The sequence below is a fragment of the Mytilus galloprovincialis genome, chromosome 9 (assembly GCF_965363235.1).
Source record: "Mytilus galloprovincialis chromosome 9, xbMytGall1.hap1.1, whole genome shotgun sequence".
In the NCBI taxonomy this organism is placed as follows: Eukaryota; Metazoa; Mollusca; class Bivalvia; order Mytilida; family Mytilidae; genus Mytilus; species Mytilus galloprovincialis.
Genome location: NC_134846.1, coordinates 42,525,092 through 42,545,248, shown reverse-complemented (window position 1 = coordinate 42,545,248; position 20,157 = coordinate 42,525,092). Strand labels below are relative to the sequence as shown.

Below are 20,157 nucleotides of genomic sequence, written 5' to 3'. Positions count from 1 at the left end.
AACCAGGATATCGATTAATTTCCCTGTTATGCTTGGAAACGTTCATTTCTGCTACTGATATCTGATTAAGCAAACGCTTTATTTTCAGATTCCGATACGCACTTTACAGACCAATTGACCAATCTTATTTAACGTGCTTAGTACCGAATGTTGACAAAACTTGCGGATTATTTTTAATTTTGTTTGCTACTAGCGTTTTCAAGTCACATATTACTGGAATTACATTTTGACTTAGTTTATTGTTTAGTATGAGGATGTGATGTACGGTCAATTTAATTAACTGAAAATGATCATTTATTGATCGCCGAAGGAATCATAAATTTTGATGAATTTCTATTGTACACGATTAGAATTTCTTCTTTAATCCACGAGCATATTTTAGAAAAGGTACATGTCAATGTTTGGAATGGACAGGGACGAGTTAAAACGACAAGTCGAAACTCTCAGATTTCATAAAGAAATCAAACGGATGAGCATGTCTGATGCCATTAAAGAGTAAGTAGCTAACATTACAATTCACTCAATAGTTCATTTATACTTTCAATTTTCTTCCACTGTTGTTGTAATTAACTCAATAAATCATTTATCATTTTATTTTTCAACTCTTTTAGTTTACTCACTAGTTCATCTATTCTTTTATTTGCTTCCTCTTTTTTTACTTTCAACTCAATAGTTCATTTATACTTTCATTTTCTTCCACTCTTTAAATTTATTCAATAGACCATTAATTCTTTCATTTTTTTCTCCAATCTTTAAATATATTAAACAGTTAATTTGTACTTTCATTTTCCTGGGCTCTATTAATTTACTCAATAGATCATTTATTATTTCATTTTCCGCCACAGTGTTTTCTTCTTTTTTTATATTCATTTAAGTTTATAATTCTTGAGCTTTTTGTAGTAGAGCTAGTTTATTTTAATTCATTTATTTAATAGAATACATATATAAATAACAAACGTATCATTCAAAATATTCACATAATTTTTTCTCAATTTGTTTCTATGGATAAGTAAACGTGTACCTGTACTTTTTAGGTTATTCATTCTGTTATCTGAATGAAGAGATATCATTATAAATAGATTTCTATGTAGTACATTGATTCTGATAATGAAACTGATCCTTTACAAGGAATAAAAACTAATTTTCTGAAATTTTATTAGTTATACATTTCAAAAGAACCCCACGATAAGTATATTTTTTTATCACTGTTTCCATTGGTTAGAGGACGTATATGTCATGTATATCGTTATCAATTATTTTTCCCGAGCTGTTGTTGACAGTTATTGGCTTGCTGTGTATGCTGTGCTTAGATTGTTCAGTTACAGCGTTTAAAATTTCCAGTACTTAACCTGATTACATTTTATAAACTCATGTAAATGAAATTAGTTTTATAGCTAAATGGTCGATGTTCCTGCTTATGACGTTTCGTTCCTGGTTGAGCCCATATTTTACACTACTCTTTTTAGATGACTTTTCATTAATTATTACGGTTATTATCCTAGCAGGATATTATTCGACACACTAAGGTGTATCAAGTCAAACGGATAGATGTCGAAATGAGGAATCAACTTTTCGGAATTGTTGGTTTTATAACCTCCATAATGCTTTAAAACGAACGACAGTGGTTTGTCTTATGTAAACTAAACACATTTCTAGAACTCTGAATTATGAAGCCTTGTATGTTTACGAGTTGTTAAGTAATATACTAAAACAGGTCCATTGTTTAAAGAAATTTAACTATAAGTGTTCGTCTACTTCTGGGTTTCAAATATAGTCGTTTTCATACAAACAATATAATTTGGTTTGGGGTTCACTTTATAGGCATTTGCTAATTTTCTTGGAAATGACAGTTTCTTTATACCGAGACTATCCCTTTAAAAATCCAAAACAATCTACAGATGTGTTCAAACGCATGTTTTCCTTTGTTAAACTAAGGTAATAACAGTTTATCGTTAGTTTGTATGCCTGAACTTTTGATTTTGCCATTTACTTAGCAACTTTCCGCTTATAATTTTCCTTGGAGTGCGGTATTTTTGTTATATTACTTTTTACCTATGTTGAAATTGTAACTCAATAAGGAAAAGACTAATAAAACAAAACGCAATTTTACAATTGGACATTTATGTCATATTACGGAAGCTAATTCGGTAACTGTTCGATTCGTTTTCCTTGTTTACATTAAGTTTTTATCCGTTTATCAACATAAGGAACAAGATTTTGTAGTTACTATTTAATATACAAAAAACAGTATATGATGACTGATTGTTTTCATACATTTGGCAATATCAGATACAGACAACTGTAAAATAAAACCAAGTATGATTTTTCTCTTTCACCAATATTCAATTAAATGTATAAATGTTTCGTTCCATATGTTGGAGCTTTTAATTTTGCCATTTGATTAGGGACTTTTCGTTTAGAATTTTCCTCGAAGTTCAGTATCTTTGTTAAATAACTTTTGAATATCCCTAATGGATCTTGCTTTTCCATGGGCCATAAGGTCGAATTTGCTGAAAAAACCTCCAAAATTATTAAATGCTACTATTTTGTACAACCATAATATCACTGTATAAAAGAGAGGCAAAAGAATTATCAAAGGGATATGCAAACTATTAGATTTGAATAAGATACTACCAGTCGGGGTCGTGGATATATCTAATAATAATTTAATTTTGGATGTAACGCGTCTTCTGATTGGCTGACGTTATTTTGTAATTAGCCCATAGACATAATTTAGTCATGTGACCGTGACGTCATCAACGTTTTTTCATGGTGTTCTACGGTTAAAAATGGAATTTAGAATTAAATTATAAGAAATGACTGTAATATTTTTTCTGTCTATTCGAAATAACATAAAAAATGTGGTGTACACTGTTAAATAACCCGCTACGCGCGTTATAGACAGAAAAAATATTACAGTCATTCCTTAAATACATATATGTGTTGTATTTAGTTGATCGACATACATTGAGGGAGTGCAACTATATCTAACAGCTTTCTGTCTGAATCAATCAATGACTGATCGCTCCAATGTGAGCCAAACACGTCTGGTCTCATTAGTGACACATCAGCCGTGATATGAGATAGGAAAATCAGCTTTAACTGTTTATATACAAATAGACTAAGTCCTTGTAAATATCCTATTTTAAAAGATTTAGTCATTTCTTCCCAATAGAGACGTTTACAAGATGGATGATATCTTTTTGCTTTGAGCACTGATATTGATGTAACGATTGTAGAATTATCGCAGAAAATGAATATGAACATTAACAAGGGATTTGTTACAAAAGATAATCATAACGTATAGCTGTATTGAAGATTTATAAACCAATTAGCACGAACATTTACACAAATATCCATTTATTTTCTATTGAGATATCAATCCTTAAATTGTTAACGTCATTATACACTGAAATTCGCCTTAGAGAATATTTATCTTTTTCTTCTTAGAAACAACAATAAAATGGTTTAAGGACATATTTGCATGGGATTTAATTTGACAATTAGTAATAAACCTCCCTTCTACGATGGAAACAAATGGAATATTATATTAAAATGAATATATGTCTTAATGAGGAAAATGAAGAGTTTTCTTTTACTATTGGTCAATGCATTTCAATTGAGTTTGGGTAGTCACAATTTAGTAAAAGGAGTGGGGTCAATATATCTCTTGTATTATTTCACTCAAAGTGCCAAAACTATAAAGCTTTAACATACTAGAATTTTAATACCAAGGAGTCATTTATACATGATATATATGTTATAAAAATATGGAAAAGTTTTATATATTTCCATATCATCAAATTGATGTTTAGTGGTATACACAGCTGTTAGAGACAATATTGAATTTTAAAACCAAAATGATTGAATTTGTGTATGAAAAGCTATTCTTATCTGTATATATAATTATTTTCAACATTTTGTTCTTTTAGTGAACAATGTCCTTCATATGCTCTTCAACTTCGTGCTTTATTTGGCCTCTTTAACATTTTTGAATTCGAACGTCACTGATGAGTCTTTTGTAGACAAAACGCGCGTCTGGCGTAAATACAAAATGTAATCCTGATATCTATGATGAGTTTATTGAAATCGTTTTTCATAATTTCCCAAAATTTGCAAAAAGTCTTTCCACATGCTGTTTTGATGCATCTTTTAACATTTATAAAAAAGAAAAAAAGTAAATCTACAAAAAATAAAGCACTCCAAGGAAAAATTAAAACGGAAATTCCCTTATCAAATAGCAAAATTTAAAGCTGAAACACATCAAACGAATGGAAAACAACTTGGTATATACAGGCGGTTCTTTATGTTGAAAATGGTGGATTAGCTAGCTAAACCTCTCACTTTTATGACAGTCGCATAAATTGCATTATAAATTGAACGTGTATGAATACTGTAAACAATGTGTTTTCGTAGATAGTTCATTTTACGTTTAGCCCTTTTTAGTCCACTTCGCGGTGATGTAATTTTGCGATTTGCAATGTTCATGATGCAATTAAAATAGGAAAATGCAAGTTTTACATATTCGCCACGATTTATATTATTTTTATTTTTCATTTCGCAGAAGTCGCGTAAATAAGTTGGTTTACAGTCAGTTATACAGAAAATTTAGGTTTGAAGGAAAGTTGGGAAATCCTTTTGGGAATAAAATTTATGGAGAATTTATTCTGTTTTTTTTCTACTATACAAAAGAGAATTTGTTATTAAATTGCTATCGAAAACGAGGAAGTAATCAAAAAAGGGTACTAAAAAGATATTGTTAGAGGAACCCATATTCTCTGAGACACAAGTACGTTTGTAGGCATTTGCTATCACTCCAAGATAAAACTCTATTAAACATTAAACTGATTTAATTTGCGCTGTTTGCTAAATTCTCCGATGAATTATAAAGAAATCATTCAGAAAATTGAGTTTTATATCCCTCTGCAAAGTTGACCTTAGATGGATGTATTTGTGTGTATCTTTTAATTTGATCAGATAGCTATTTGCTTGATTAGATCTTTCAATATTTTTGATTTGCGCTTTCTCGATGAAAGTAAATGCAGAAAAGCACTTCGAACGTACGTGATTTTTCTAAGCGTTATTTTCAATTAGTTATAATACTTATTTTTGTACTGCTACCAATGTTATAGAGTGTATGGCTTAACCTCATAATAATCTTAACAAAACACCACTTCTACTGATTATTAATAACATGGTTTATTTATCAGCTAAACGGCTAAACAAACTGTCAATAACGCCATGAATATCTTGTGTATTTTGTCTTTTTTATATGTTGTATATTGTGTGTAGGACCGGTCCGAGGAGTATGGCCATTTCCAATTGATTTGTATAGCTTAATAAAATTGAGAATGGAAATGGGGAATGTTTCAAAGAGACAACAACCCGACCATAGAATAGACAACAGCAGAAGGTCACCAATAAGATTTGTTTTTTATCTTGTGCTGTTACGGCACTGTCTATGGTTAGTGGAAGCTGTGAATTCTTACAAACATGCAAAATATGTATGTTTACTTGTTTACAAAATCAAAATCATATGATTTTGCCATTTAATTAGGGACTTTCCGTTTTGAATTTTCCTCTGAGTTCAGTATTTTTGTGATTTAATATTTTATATGTTTGGTGATATTTCTTTCTGATCAAGTTAAACCATTTAAATTGATATCTCATAGTGTGTCTGTCTATATTGTAATGTTATACCTCCGTGTTAGGTAAGGATGAAGGTTGGCGCATGTTAAAACGTTGCATTTGTTTGCATCTGTCCTGTCCAGGAACCTGTTGTTCAGTGGTTGTCGTTGGTTAATAAGTGTTTCTCGTTTTTTAAATAGATTTGATCGTTGGTTTTCTGTTTGAAAAAAAAAACTTTAAATAGTGTAACACTAGTCATTTATGGCGCTGTTTACAGTTTTCTGTACGGTGTGAGCGAAGGCTTGGTGTTGAAGGCCGTACTTTGACCTAGAATAGTTTATTTTTTTACAAATTTAGACTTAGATAAAGAGTTGTTTCATTGGAACATCTTCTTATATCTATTTACCCCGCCAACTTCTTTACTGATTTGCTTTCTTCAAATCTGTAAATAGTTATCAAAGGTACCAGAATTATAATTTAGTACGCCAGACGCGCGTCTCGTCCACACAAGACCCACCAGTGACGCTCAAATCAAAATATTTATAAAACCAAACAAGTACACAGTTGAAGAGCATTGAGGATCCAAAATTCCAAAAAGTTGTGCCAAATACGGCTAAGGTAATCCATGCCTGGGATAAGAAAATCCTTAGTCTTTCGAAAAATTCAAAGTTTTGTTAACAGGAATCCGTGGGAGTTAAACCTCTCGGTATCGTCTATAACAAACGGCGGTACATAGACAGGAAATGCATCTCGTGTTGTGCATGATGATATACAATGAACTAGTATATATATTTGTTAATGAACCAGCTGAAGGACGCCTCCGGGTGCGGGATGTTCTCACTGCATTGAAGACCTGTTGGTCACCTTCTGCTGTTGTCTTTTCTATGGTCGGGTTGTTGTCTCTTTGACACATTCCCAATTTCCATTCTCAATTTTAATCATGCAATTGGTAATAATTTCAGAAGAACGATACATGGCACTATTCTGTTAAGAATGTAATACCCTTTTCTGGCAAGCATCAACCTAAAATTGGGGATTGAAACGAAACGTCAATCATACAGAACTACCGGAAACTTGTAAAGTTATGGCTTTTATTTAGATATAACATATAATGAAAGAACATTAAGTTTAAAAACTTTCGGGATCAAGCAGAACAACTGATTTTTTATGCCCCACCTACGATAGTAGATGAGCATTATGTTTTCTGGTCTGTGCGTCCGTCCGTCCGTCTGTTCGTTCGTTCGTTCGTCCGTCTGTCCCGCTTCAGGTTAAAGTTTTTGGTCAAGGTAGTTTTTGATGAAGTTGAAGTCCAATCGACTTCAAACTTAGTATACATGTTCCCTATGATATGATCTTTCTAATTTTAATGCCAAATTAGAGGATTTACCCCAATTTCACGGTCCACTGAACATAGAAAATGATAGTGCGAGTGGGGCATTCGTGTACTGGGGACACATTCTTGTTCAAGGAAGTCTTTGTGATGTTTTCCAATTCGTGTAGCTACGGCCATTCATTGACTAGGACTAAAACTAAATTTGCATTTACGTTATTGTATTGGTAAAATGTAAAACTTTGTGTACATATGAAACTTGAAATTATTTGTCATTTTATGTCATAAATTTGTATTAATGCCATCTCGTATGTTTTTAAATATGAATAAAGGTGTAGTCAGAATGTCTTAATCGTCAACGAGACACACAAAAAAGACAAAAAAAAAAGGTGCAACGTTTATTCTTCAATAAAAGAATACATTACAAGTATATCAGTTTTGTAAGAAAAATACAAAATTCGTGTGAAATTATGTGAGTCTTGAAGCTAAGGCAAACTGACAAATATTTGAATTGAATGAATCGATTAATGGTATTTTAAAAACAAACAAATTAAAAGTCTTTTTAATTATCCGGAACTCTTCACAAACAAAACCCACATGTATATGCATAGATAAAATAGAAGACTACTATTAAATGATCACATCGTAAATGTATTTTTTTCTCTTAATGAATAAGATATGTTGTGAATTAACCCCATCAACTTAAAAGTTTTTTACAATGGATAAACCTTTTTTTTATTATTATTATTTAATGAAATCAGATTTAAACATTATTATTCTTAAAAATGACACTGTAAGTGATGGAATAAAAAAATATTTAAAACAAATTTCTTTAAAGCTTTGTAAACAGAAAGTTTCATTTTATGTATCGAAATGTGTAACAAGTGATTATCTCAATTCCCACTGGAAGGCCTCTGATAGACTGAGTGAGCATAAAACCATAGCCGTTGACAAACAAGTAACAACTAACAAACGTTTTACGGCCAACGTCAATGTTTTGAAATTCATTCTATATTGTGCGTGAAAGTAGTTGTTCCAAGCGTTTTTCGTCTTTGTCGGCTTAATTGTAAATTGTAAATAGAAAGCTAATAGTGTATGCAAATAGTAATTGGAATCTAGATTGTTATTTTGCAAATGGCCGATTTTCATTATCAAAACTAGTACTTAATTTCGTATCATCGAGAATGATTAATATTTATTTTCATTTCAAGCTGAGTAATTGATTTGGTATCGGAGTGCGTGACTTTGGTGTCCGTTGTATAAACAAAGCATAAACTAAGGTTAAAAGTTTGCCCATATGAATCAATATAACATCCTGCATATCAAATAAGTGTTTTGTTCATTGTTGCATGACCGTACAGTGACCTATAGTCTTAAGTCTGCATGGACTCTGGTTGATGGTTATCTGTGTGATTCTCATTGTCAATCAAACCACATCTTATTGCTATATTCATTATCAACTAGCAGTGGTATAAAACAGGGATAAGATGAAAAAAGCAATATAGTAGTTGGATATAAGAAAGTCAAATATATTTTAGTCAACGAACATTTTTTTACTTAAAAAAATTGATAGATTTGTTCTGGAAAATCTATAAATTCTATTTTTCTAAACTGAAGCAACAGAAATGGCATTCGATGAGCCAGATGGTTAAATGTACGTATGTTTATCATTTATGACGTCTGTCTAATAGGTACTGAACGTGAACTTATCCCGAATATGACTGTTTTGTCGAGTGTCAATTTGCTTTGCAATACGACGTGTGTCGCTATTTATGCATCCATCATTTATGTCTATAGTTATGATGTTTCTATTGTGGGTTTGGTTTGATATCGTGTTATGTCTTATCGTAAGTGGTTTGAATAATGTATTGTCGGTATACTTAATAAAGGGCTTGTTTAGCAGTATAGTTGAGTTACTTTTCATTTCCCATGAATACAGTATTGTTTTAGTCCCAATAATTATGATGTCGTCACACCATTAATTCAAAACAGCCTTTCAATACGATCATTATCATGCTATTTAATTGTTTGGACTAGTATTGTGAAGGTAATTGTTAACTTTTCGATCTCGTTTCATTAAATTACATGAATTTCAAAATTATATATACGCCACAAAAATACGCCAGTGTCTGTGTAGTTCTGTACTGTTGTTAATGAAAGATGCTCGTTCTTATTCTGCGTTTTACATGTTAGTAATCATTATGTATTATTATATTATGTATGTATGTGATTCTCTGTGCTGAGTATTTTTGCGTTTGTTCGTTCTGTATTCCTGTCATGCAGTGTTGTCATTTTAACGATATTTTTCTCGATATTGCCATATAAGAGGGATGGTTGTCTAGCCCAAAAACCAGAATCAACCCACCATGTTTTCTTAAAATGTCCTGTACCAAACCAGGAATATGGCAGGTGTTATCAAATACTCCGTTGCCTAGTATGTTCGCGTTTGGTTTTTGTGTTGTTTTGTTGTTTTCCTCGTATAGTTGATGTGTTTCCCTCGGTTTAAGTTTGTAACCCGGATTTGTTTTTCTCTCAATCGATTTATGACTTTTGAACAGCGGTATACTACTGTTGCCAGTATGTATTTTAATACTACTGATTTATATCAGATTATTGTAAAATTATTTTTTTAAAGTTGTATGTGATTGAAATTGAAAGAATTCAGTCGATATAGGTTTGGGTATGGTCAAACATTTCAATAAAAGAAGGCTTTTCGATTATTAAGATTCACCACTTTTTGTATTTATTCTAATGCTTAAACAGTGTTCCAAAATATGGCAACAATCAAACTAATGATTTAAACAATAAATAAAATTTTTAATTAGTTTTCATATTTCATATCTTCACGCCTTTTGTAGATGTTACACGGGGTAGATGTATATATTAATTGCGAGAAGAAATGTAAGAAGAAATCTGAAAACCTGGTAATATTATCCTGAACTTCTTTTGGAAACAAGAAACAAGACGTCAATATGTACTGATCATGAACTCTTGAGTTTGTCAATCATATGTTGTTGTATTCCCAGTAAATTGTGTCGGCCATCTTTACTTTTGGCGGCCATGTTGGAATTTTTTCCTGGCTCTATATCAAAATTATCGACTAGCACAAAAACTAACACTGTGCAAAATTTCATGCTATTATCATAAAGTGATCAATTATATTAATATTTTGGACTTACCTGCTGGACTACAGGGAAAACGGTAGTATTTAATTTTCCCAGCATTAGGTTGGCCTTTTGTGTACCCAAGGCAGGTGAAGGAAGTCAAATTAGGAGCGCTGTGATTGGATGTAAGGGTACAATATATTTTTTATTTATCTATGAATAACTGCAGTGTGTATATTTACAACATAAATTTTGAAACCTATTGAAATATTTTCTAGAGAATTATTTGAAAAGACTTGCAAAATTTCACAAATTTGGTGCAAAATGACGGTGGGCATGGATAACATAAACAAGCTCCGTTGGAAGTTGGTCATGATACTATTTGGCTTTAATTTTTAAAACACAATAATAAAGTACTAACACAACATATAACTGTTTTATCCAGGTTTTTATCTTAAAAAGTTGTAAATTTAGAAAATGTTAATATTGTCGCCTATGGCAGAATAAATAGTACCGTTTTCCCTACAATGGCCTGATTTGTATCTACTAAAACAAAATGCAGACGACAACCACTTAAAAACGGGTTCATGGCTTTGGACACAACCATTCATAATGTGGCGGGGATTAAACAGATTTGTGAACGCAATTAACTCTTCCCCTTTCTTTGACAGAGGAAAAGGCTTGAGTCATCAGGTTGGCATTAATCACATAAAATATACCAATAAAAAGACAAGGTCTCATACAAAAAAAAGAAAAGAAAATCAAGCTTGCATTACACCTGTTTCTTAGTCTCGTACAAATACAGCTGATAGTTAAAGACTCTTAACAGTCAGTGTCCATATGTATAGGAATACTGACAGCACGTAGATTTTTTTATTTTCTTGGTCAAAACTCTCCAACAGTTTCCTATTAACCGTTTTAACAGTTATCAAGGATGTTAAGCTGACTTTTTATGATTAATGACGCTCCAGTAAACAAATTTGTCTCCAATTAGATGACATTTTCTGAAGTTAAATTCTAAAATGGTTTTCGCTTTGGTAATCGTTTTACTGCAAAACAAATGGTGATATATAATTTTTAAACATTTCTTGTAGCACAATATAAATTCAACAAAACCTCTTGACCTCTTGTAGAATCGAGAAATCAAACAACTTCTATAAAGGTACTAATTGGAGTGGGAGAAAAATTATATATTTCCGATACTTGTACATATATAATACAGTAAACCATATAATGCATTGTTTTTTTTTAGTTTTTACTTACAAATACCAGTGGGAATTCTGAAAACAATAATTTTATCAAATCAAAGACATACCTATTAAGCTTCAAAACGGTTTTTGGGGGAGGGACAAATGTAAAACAAATCAGACGAGAAAAACTAACGGCCTGATTTATGTTTAAAATAATGAACGAAAAACAAATATGATATACAGCAACAAACGACAACCACTACCATATGCATATTGTTAATGATTGTCCAAGTCCATGGCGCGTTCATAACTGCCAATTTTCTTGTAATACAGATATCATATTCAATAATAGAACTCTTGAATTGTTTTTTCTTTTCCAAATGATCGTAACAGTCCGTATTCTAACATAAAAAAGACTAAAATTTGCATAACTACTTTTTTTCGTGTAGAAAAAGATGTAACGTAATGAAATATTACTTTTTAATATGATCAGGGAATCATACTAACGACACTTTCCGTCAGAGTGGATATCAAAGTTATGAACAGTCTCTAGAGATTGCAAGATCAAATGACCAAAGTTTTTAATAAAATAAAAACTCAAGTCCTAAAAAAAATAAAACTAAAGTCCTAAAAAAATGAAATGATATGACCTTTTCAATTGTTAATCATTAAATCATGGCATCTTAAAATTAAAAAAAGCTATGTTACGATTGATAATGATGTATTGCAATTGAAAAAAAAAATGATTAAAATGTCAAATCAAAATGGTGTTTTGATTTCAGACGAATAACTTTTGAATGTCCTGGAATGATTGCAAGGCAACTAGGAGGCTAAATGACATGATTTGTCCTATACTATGAGAACAAAGGGTCTATACCATCAAACTTGAAATAAAAGATACATCAATAAAATTTCAGTCTGCATCGTATCTTTAACTACGTCTATGAATTTAAAACAATTATGGTTGGTTGCGAACACAACATTGCGACAAAAGAAATTATTTCAGCTTCACAATGATGAACTTTCCATTTCTATGTAGCATCATTCAAGTAGCACTGCATATGAAATATATGTCTCACGATTTATATGAAATTCCAGGGATTACGTTTCCTATTATGATTCTCTTGATAGAGTGTTGTTGTTCACAAAGACACCATTAAACCAAGATTTTCAAGTGGTGAATTTGAAATCATCCCTACGATGTCATAAAGGATATTGACGGTAACGGAATATCTGTTTCACATATGACAATGGCTATGTTCAAATCGTTGTAACCACAATCTTACACCCGAATATAATCTATCAAATAAGATTTATCACCGGATTTGTACTTCCTCGAGCAACAGAACGAGTGTCACATCTGGGGCAGGATCTCCGTACTCTTCCAGAGCAACTGAGATCCCCGGTTTTCTTATGGGGTTAGTGTTGTTTAGTCTTCAGTTTTCTGTTATGTGTTTTATATCCTGCTGTTTGTCTGTTTGTCTGTTTGTCTGTTTGTCTTTTACTATTTTTACCGTAGCGTTTTCTGTTTATTTTTTACTTATGAGCTTGAATGTTCCTGTGGTACCGGTATCATTTGCCTCTCTTCTTGATTTTTTGTCGCAAGTGTTCAGTTTATGAATAATATGAATAAGATAATTTTACTTTAACGAAGGTTCAAACTCCATTCGACAAATTTTAGAATTGACAGGCATTAGAAATGGCTGGCCAAGAAGGATTTACTTGTGTATTATCTAAGAAAAACTATTGGCAAGAACAAAAGGGGTTTAAACTTTCTTCTAGTTTTCTCAAAGCTTAAAAAATTAAAAGGTGGAGTTTTTTTGGCAATGATACAAGTATCATCCAGACTTGAATTAATGAAGATAATTGAAAGCAATTGTAGGTTAGTGTACGGCCTTAGATAATGAGATAAACCCATGCCGAATAGCCATGCATCTCAAAAACTGACTTAAAAAAATATTTGTGAAACGAATCATTTGAGAAAAACTAACGAAAAACAGACATGACCAAAAGACAATCACTTAATTACACGCGGCAGACTTGGGGCGGGCATATAAGAATGTTGCTGGATTAAACATGTTTGAGAATGCTCAACCCTCCGCCTAATCTTGAACTATTGAATTTTAGAAGATATTTAAGAACAATATATTGTATTCTTCCATCATATTACTCTGACTCAAAAAGAACAGTTTTGTAATTTTGATAAAAACTATAAACGAGTTTGGCTGTTCTTTTTAAAATTGTGCTTTATTATTTCAAAAAATATTTATTTAAAAAATTGAACAAGGAAGATGTCGATTTAATAGAATAATTTTCTTATCTTATGGTCACTTGTTCCAACAGAAACAACTATTATTCCTGGATGAATTCGTCTAAAGTTTTCTCGTTTATTTGTATTGATAGCTAAAATAGCTGTTTATATAGATGTATTTCTTGACAGCCTGAACGAAATGAATGAATGTAAAGTTATCCATGAGTGCAAATAGTAATCAAACGAAGGCTTATGAATCAAAAAGGAGATTGGCAGCATTTCAGAAGTAAACAATTTATGTTGTCCGTATTAGTGTAGGATTTCATTATATCAATGGATTTTTTTGTTTCCAATATGCCGAGCTAAATGTATTTCTATAGATATATGAGTGTCAACGAGAAAACTCTCCTTCAAAGTCACAACTTGTAAAAGTCAACCATTATATGTCAAAGTACGATCTTCAATACGGAGCCTAGGCTCACACCAAACAGAAAGCTACAAAAGGGCCCCAAAATGAACCACATCAGCAAGCGACAACTACTTAACATCAGATTTCTAACTTAGGACCGGTGCGAACAAATACAGCGTGTTTAAACGTTTAAATATAGGTACCAACCTTCCCCCTTCGCCTATGTATAAAAATGAGAATGCGTTTTGCTTTATCTTTAAACTTGATAAATTAAAGTACATTTTCGATGAGGTTAATTTGTAATTGTTTAAATCCTTGCATTGTTTGTAATTGATGGTGTAAAGTTTTGTCAATTTGGCAATGAAAAAACGCATATTAGACCAAATTCAGTGACGCCTCCGCTTTTTTCGGCACTATACATTTATATACAATGTATATAGTTGGTCAACAACAAGGGTTACAGGCACGACGTAATAACTTTTAATTCAATTAAACTATCCCTTTTATCAATTAGTTTGGCAATTTTAGTAAGTTTACAATGCTAAATACTTTTTTATGAACTGACAAAACAGATACATAAAGATAATAGTTAACAACTGCTTTGTTTTGCTTTAGTTGTACTTTTGATCCATTGACAGATTTTCACTTTAACTACAGTGCATATGAACTCTACCATCGAATATATCACTTTTCAATTTAATATTACATACCATCTTTTATGAGCAGAAGTGCAGAGAAAGTAATAACTAAAAGACTTTTGATTGAAGAATGCAGTCAGAAGTCTGTATATTCTACCGGGGAAGAACAATAAATTTGATATTATGGTATTTTGTTCCCGAATGTTGCATGCGTTCAACATATTGGGCAAATCAAAAATGCATTTGATTGTTATGAGTTGCAAGAGGGTTGTTTGCTAGTTTTATATGAACATTATTAAGTTTCAAATAATTGTTTAAAGCTTTGGTATTAGACATAAATGAAAAACGATACAATACATAAAGGAGATGTCTCATTTCACTCGTCTTCAGCTGTCAATGAAATTAATGAAACATTAAACAGAGTGGTAGACTGTATAGAAGTCGTTTATATATCACAGTCACAGGGAAACGTAATTTGCCTTTGAGTCTGTAGTCAGTTTTACAGTCAAACCATTTCGTCTAGCTTGTTACAGAGTCTGTATAGTCAGTTTTACAGTCAAACCATTTCGTCTAGCTTGTTATATTTTGTACTTAGCAGTATTTGTTGGGTTTTTTTTTTAATTTAACCTTAATCCAAAAGAAAACGATGCTAAAGCTGTAAAAAGACTTGCTAAACATCTTTATTGGAGTATTAATTGAGGCAGCAACTTTAATCCTAAAACTTGGATTTTTCTTTCGTTTAAGCAAGTTCTAAAAATAGGCCTTCAGAATTCAAAGCAATACATATTGCGATTTCTTTGAATTTTTTATATATCTATATATATAATCTAATCATGTACTTTTCAGGATCCAATGTTCGATTTTCAAATTCACAATGTGCCATTGTATTTCCTTAATTGTATACTTTTATGTCATTGATTCTTGAACAGAGGATCTGTCTTTCTATCGGATCTTACTAGTATTGATTCTCTAGTCAGATCAAATGTTGGATTTCTGATTATTAAAACAGATTTGTCATGGAAATGTATCACGTGTAAAAGATAACGTTTTGTATTGTTAAACCTTTTTAATGCTTTGAGATCTTTTTAATATTTGATCCGTAGAAGTCTCGTGGCTAATTAGAACATATCAATACTTCTTTATGGAAAATTATATGTGATATCGAAGAGGCTTGTGATTTGCATCTTTAAGTTGTCTTCGAACACAACACATTACTAGTATTTCATAGAACATATAATTTTGTCTTCATATTTTACTTTTATTGGGATTTTTAATATGCAAACATGTTTTTGTTATAGATTAAATGAATAGAAAACACTTACTTTTAAACTTGACCGAAACAATGTTCATGATACTTTAAAAACATGGCTTTAAAAATATTTTTAGGAAATCGTACTACAAAACTCTTCTATTAGCTAGGTGATCAAACCATGCCGACGACAATGTTGATTCTCCTAAGATCTCCTAAGAAACAGTCATATGCATCGACGTAGCTGAATATATTACCACTCATAATCATAAATTACTGCGCGCAAACGTTCATTTCTTTAAAAAATTTGTAATTTTAAAATTTGACAAATTTTGTTTAAGACCTGCAAATGCCTTCTATTTATTAGTTACGTTCGGGTTGCTGTCTCATTGACGTACCCATATCTCATTTTATTCATTCTAAATTATTTGTAAAAATAACACCCATGAATGTCGACATCTACATTTAAATTTGTTTTACTAGTAGCAAAATTATTCTTGATTTCGTGATGCAAACTGCAAAATTTACATGGAAAACCTATTGTCTGCAAATTTGCTCTACAAACATATATCATTTCTAGTGCGGAATTGAAATCATTATTTTATATGATTTCCGCCGCTTTTTGACAGATGTATCTTTCTAGTGCAAAATTGGAAACAATATGCTTTCTATGTTTATTTCGCGTGTCTGTGACCACCAGACTTTGTATTGAAGCTAACATTAAAGCTTTTTTGTTCGATATAAGATAACCAGCTATTGATAAAAAGATGTTTTGTCCACTCTTTTTGAACTAAAACATCTCCAAAAGCGACAGAAAAAATAGAAATGCCCAGCAACTCAAAAAAACAACAAACAAAAAATCACAAAGCCTGAACAAAATGATACAATATTAATGTAAACTAAGGCTTTTTTTATAGGTATTTCCTTGCATCCAAAATGAGATATTTTCTCGAGAGTATCTGTTATTAAAGTCGTCAATCTATATTATTTATGGTCAGGAGTCCATGACTAGACTAGTAATGAAATTCTGATATGGTATATGGTAATGTTGTTTTTGTTGATGGACATAGAAGGTGTTAGGAAATGTGGTCACCCGATTGCATTGCGGACGACACATGTCTTTGTGGTAATCTTTTTCTCATACGCTGGAAACCACAACAGAGAGCATACAATCAAAAGTTTGGAAGTTAATAAATGCAAATGCATATTATTTATATTCGATCTCAAAATTCATAAGGTAGTAAACTGCGTTAACTGTGGCTGATATGTCTGCATTGCATAGAAATGGTTTAATTCTGATTCGAATGTTCAATTCCCCAGGTATTGTGTACAACTTCGCATTCTCAAAAACTGACAATCATTAAAGTAAATATGATATATCATCTACATCTTATTCCTGTAGCAATGATTTTTCTGTCTAGAGTTCTAGCACCACTAGACAGTTTTGTAATTTGTAAATGATTGTTCTGTAGATATATGACACCATATTAAATTACGGGACCCTCTCATGATTTTAGCACGGTGCGCACTGTCTCATCTTCAACATGACAAGTATACATTCTTATAATTACTTTTTCCAGTAAAAGAAAGCTTTTATTTTTTGAATTATTGCTTCTTTCGACTACCAGATTATCTTGACTTTCACTGAAGTGAACATGAATGATATGTCCGACCTTCTAGGAAGTAAACAGATTAACAGATAAACGTGATAAATAAGTTAGAGCAGCTTGAAAGATACTAAGGAGTAATGGTAAAGTCAGAAAATCTATTTTGGTACGAGTAAGTGACGTTTCATAGTCTCGTGACGCACGCATCGGCCATGACTTTAACGCAGCAACATTTCTGAACTGAAAATAACTACTTAATTATCAGTGATCCCGTCAAAACCGTTCTAAATAGAGAAAACCATGTTGATAAAATATTCTGGTGTTACACATTGACCTTTTACAATTGTTATTCCGATATAACACACTATATCTTCTCCACGAAAGACTGCCTCTGTCTAAATGTGTGAGCTCTCCCAATACTCAGTTCTTATGTTGTCTTTTTTTTTCTACAACTGTATATGTCAGAAAATATGTATCATAAGGCTAAGCTAATAATGTAGAACCAAACCAATGTCATGAATATGGGATGTTTTACTTTTATAAATATTTATTTGTTTTATAAATCGTTTGTTTAACTGGTTTTGATTGCATCGTTGCTTAATTTTGACATGCGTTTTTCTTTGCAGGTTGATCTGTTATATTGAAGACAAAACGCCAGATGATGGACTTATTGTTGCTCCAGATAAGAAGAAAAATCCCTGGAACGAAACTAGAAAATGTTTAATTTTGTAAAACAAGACATATATATATAGATGATTTATTGATATGCAGCACCAACATAAACTGTCTTGTGTAAACAGATGTATTTAAAATATTTTTTATTTTGAAATACGACATAGCCAATTTTTAGTTACAGTTTTTTATTACCTCTTTAGCTTTTCCATTTATTAAAACAATTAGTGCACTTATTTCAGAATTTGACAAAATTAGCCATTAGTGAACATTAGATAAATCTCTCTGTTTTTAGCCTTCTTTTTTAAAAAAGATTTCATTACATTTGTAATTTTCAGACGGCATCTTGTCAGCATAAAATAAATTTAATGTTTTATTTTTTTTTAGTAAAACTTCTCAAAACAGAATTCTATTCTTAGCAAATTAATTTACGATGCAAATGGTTTCAAATGTAATTTTAAATGTTATTGTGACTAATTGGGAATTTGTAGTGAATTTTACTATTATTTGTATTAAAATGTAGAAATTATGAGATAATTTCATTATTTCTTGTACGTTATAAAGTCACATATTGGAAGGTCTTTGATGGCGGTTATTGAATAAGTATTGTTTTAAGTGCTTCAAATTCTTATTTAACGTACAATTGAAGCACTTAAAACAATACTTATTCAATAAGCGCCATCAAAGACCTTCCAATATGTGACTTTATAACAAACTTAGTAAAAATACATTTAATGGAGGAACATTAGCTGTACAAATTTTACTTCCCCAGATGCGCATTTCGAAATATATATCTGCATTGATGTCCGATGGCATTATATATGAACATCCAAATTTAAAAAAAAAATGAAAAGCTGATTGAAAATACCAAAAATGTCTGACCAAAGCCAAAATAAAGGACAAGAAAACAAAAATTATCATAGAACAATAACACGGGATGTATAAGTACAAAGTCACGTCATGGATATCAAAGAAACGCAACCGATCTGTCGTCAACTCTAAATCCCCTTAAAAACCAAACAATTAAGTCAACGGTGATCAACGGTTATTCAGCAAGAAAATTATCGGTTAACTGTATACACTGTGTCAACTTCATATGAGAAAAGGAGAACATTATGGTATGGTGAAAACTACACATGCAAGGGGAGACGAGGTGACACACGAATTCCAATGTCTGCAAAATTCTTGTACCTCTCTTCTTTGACTTCCAGTTTACATCATGCAATTACATTTCAAACTTTCATTATGATATAATATAAAGAGATGTGGTATGATTGACAACTATCCACAAGAGACGCAGATATTATAGAAACTTTAGCTCACCGTCGGTCTTCAGCATTGTGCAAAACCCAGACTGCATTACATAACAAGATATAGAAGGCCACGATATGACAAAATGTAAATTAATCCGGTTCGAACCATTTATTCAAATGGAAAATTTAATGTGTAATGAAAAGATTCTGCTGCATTGATCCCTTTTGAATACTTTCTTTCATATGCAAATTGTATCTTCATTTACATTGTACCATGTGCACAATTCGTTCCTTTAGAAAAAATGCCATGGGAGTAAGATTTTTAAATCAGAATGATAAGATAAATTTTAAATCTATGACAAAAACATGAAATCAATATCTTATTTTCAAGTTGTTAGAACGAGTTTATGATAAAACATCACACAAATCGTGAGAAACATGATATTTTATTTTCTATGAATATGGAGCAGTTGAACATTCGTAATGATATTTTATGTAGTAATTCAGAAATTCATGTTCTCTAATAGTCTAACTTTCAAATTACAACAGATAACTAGATTTATTGCGTTGAAAATTCAAAGCTGTATGTGACAAATCCAATCCAGCAAATTGAAGTTTTCGAAATGAATAATAGAAGTCTTTACACAAAGGGCAATGCTACTTGGTATCTCCAATTCATCTCCGTAAACTCTTTTTATAATAAACTTCTTAATTCAAGTAAGGAAAATCTAACAAAGAAATATTTCAAGGGGAAATAGTACTCTAAACTTGAATGACAACATTTGCTTATTGGAGATTGAACATAAACATCGTGATCAGTGGCGGA

The 20,157-nt window shown here is 31.4% G+C and overlaps 1 long non-coding RNA gene across 1 annotated transcript; it reads left to right on the top strand.

Annotated features, from left to right (window-relative positions):
* Positions 1-250: 250 nt before the first annotated feature.
* LOC143046899 (uncharacterized) lies at positions 251-18,382 on the top strand. Its single transcript, XR_012969298.1, has 2 exons — positions 251-495; positions 18,033-18,382. It is a non-coding gene; the product is annotated as an uncharacterized LOC143046899 (long non-coding RNA).
* The last annotated feature ends 1,775 nt before the right edge of the window (positions 18,383-20,157 follow it).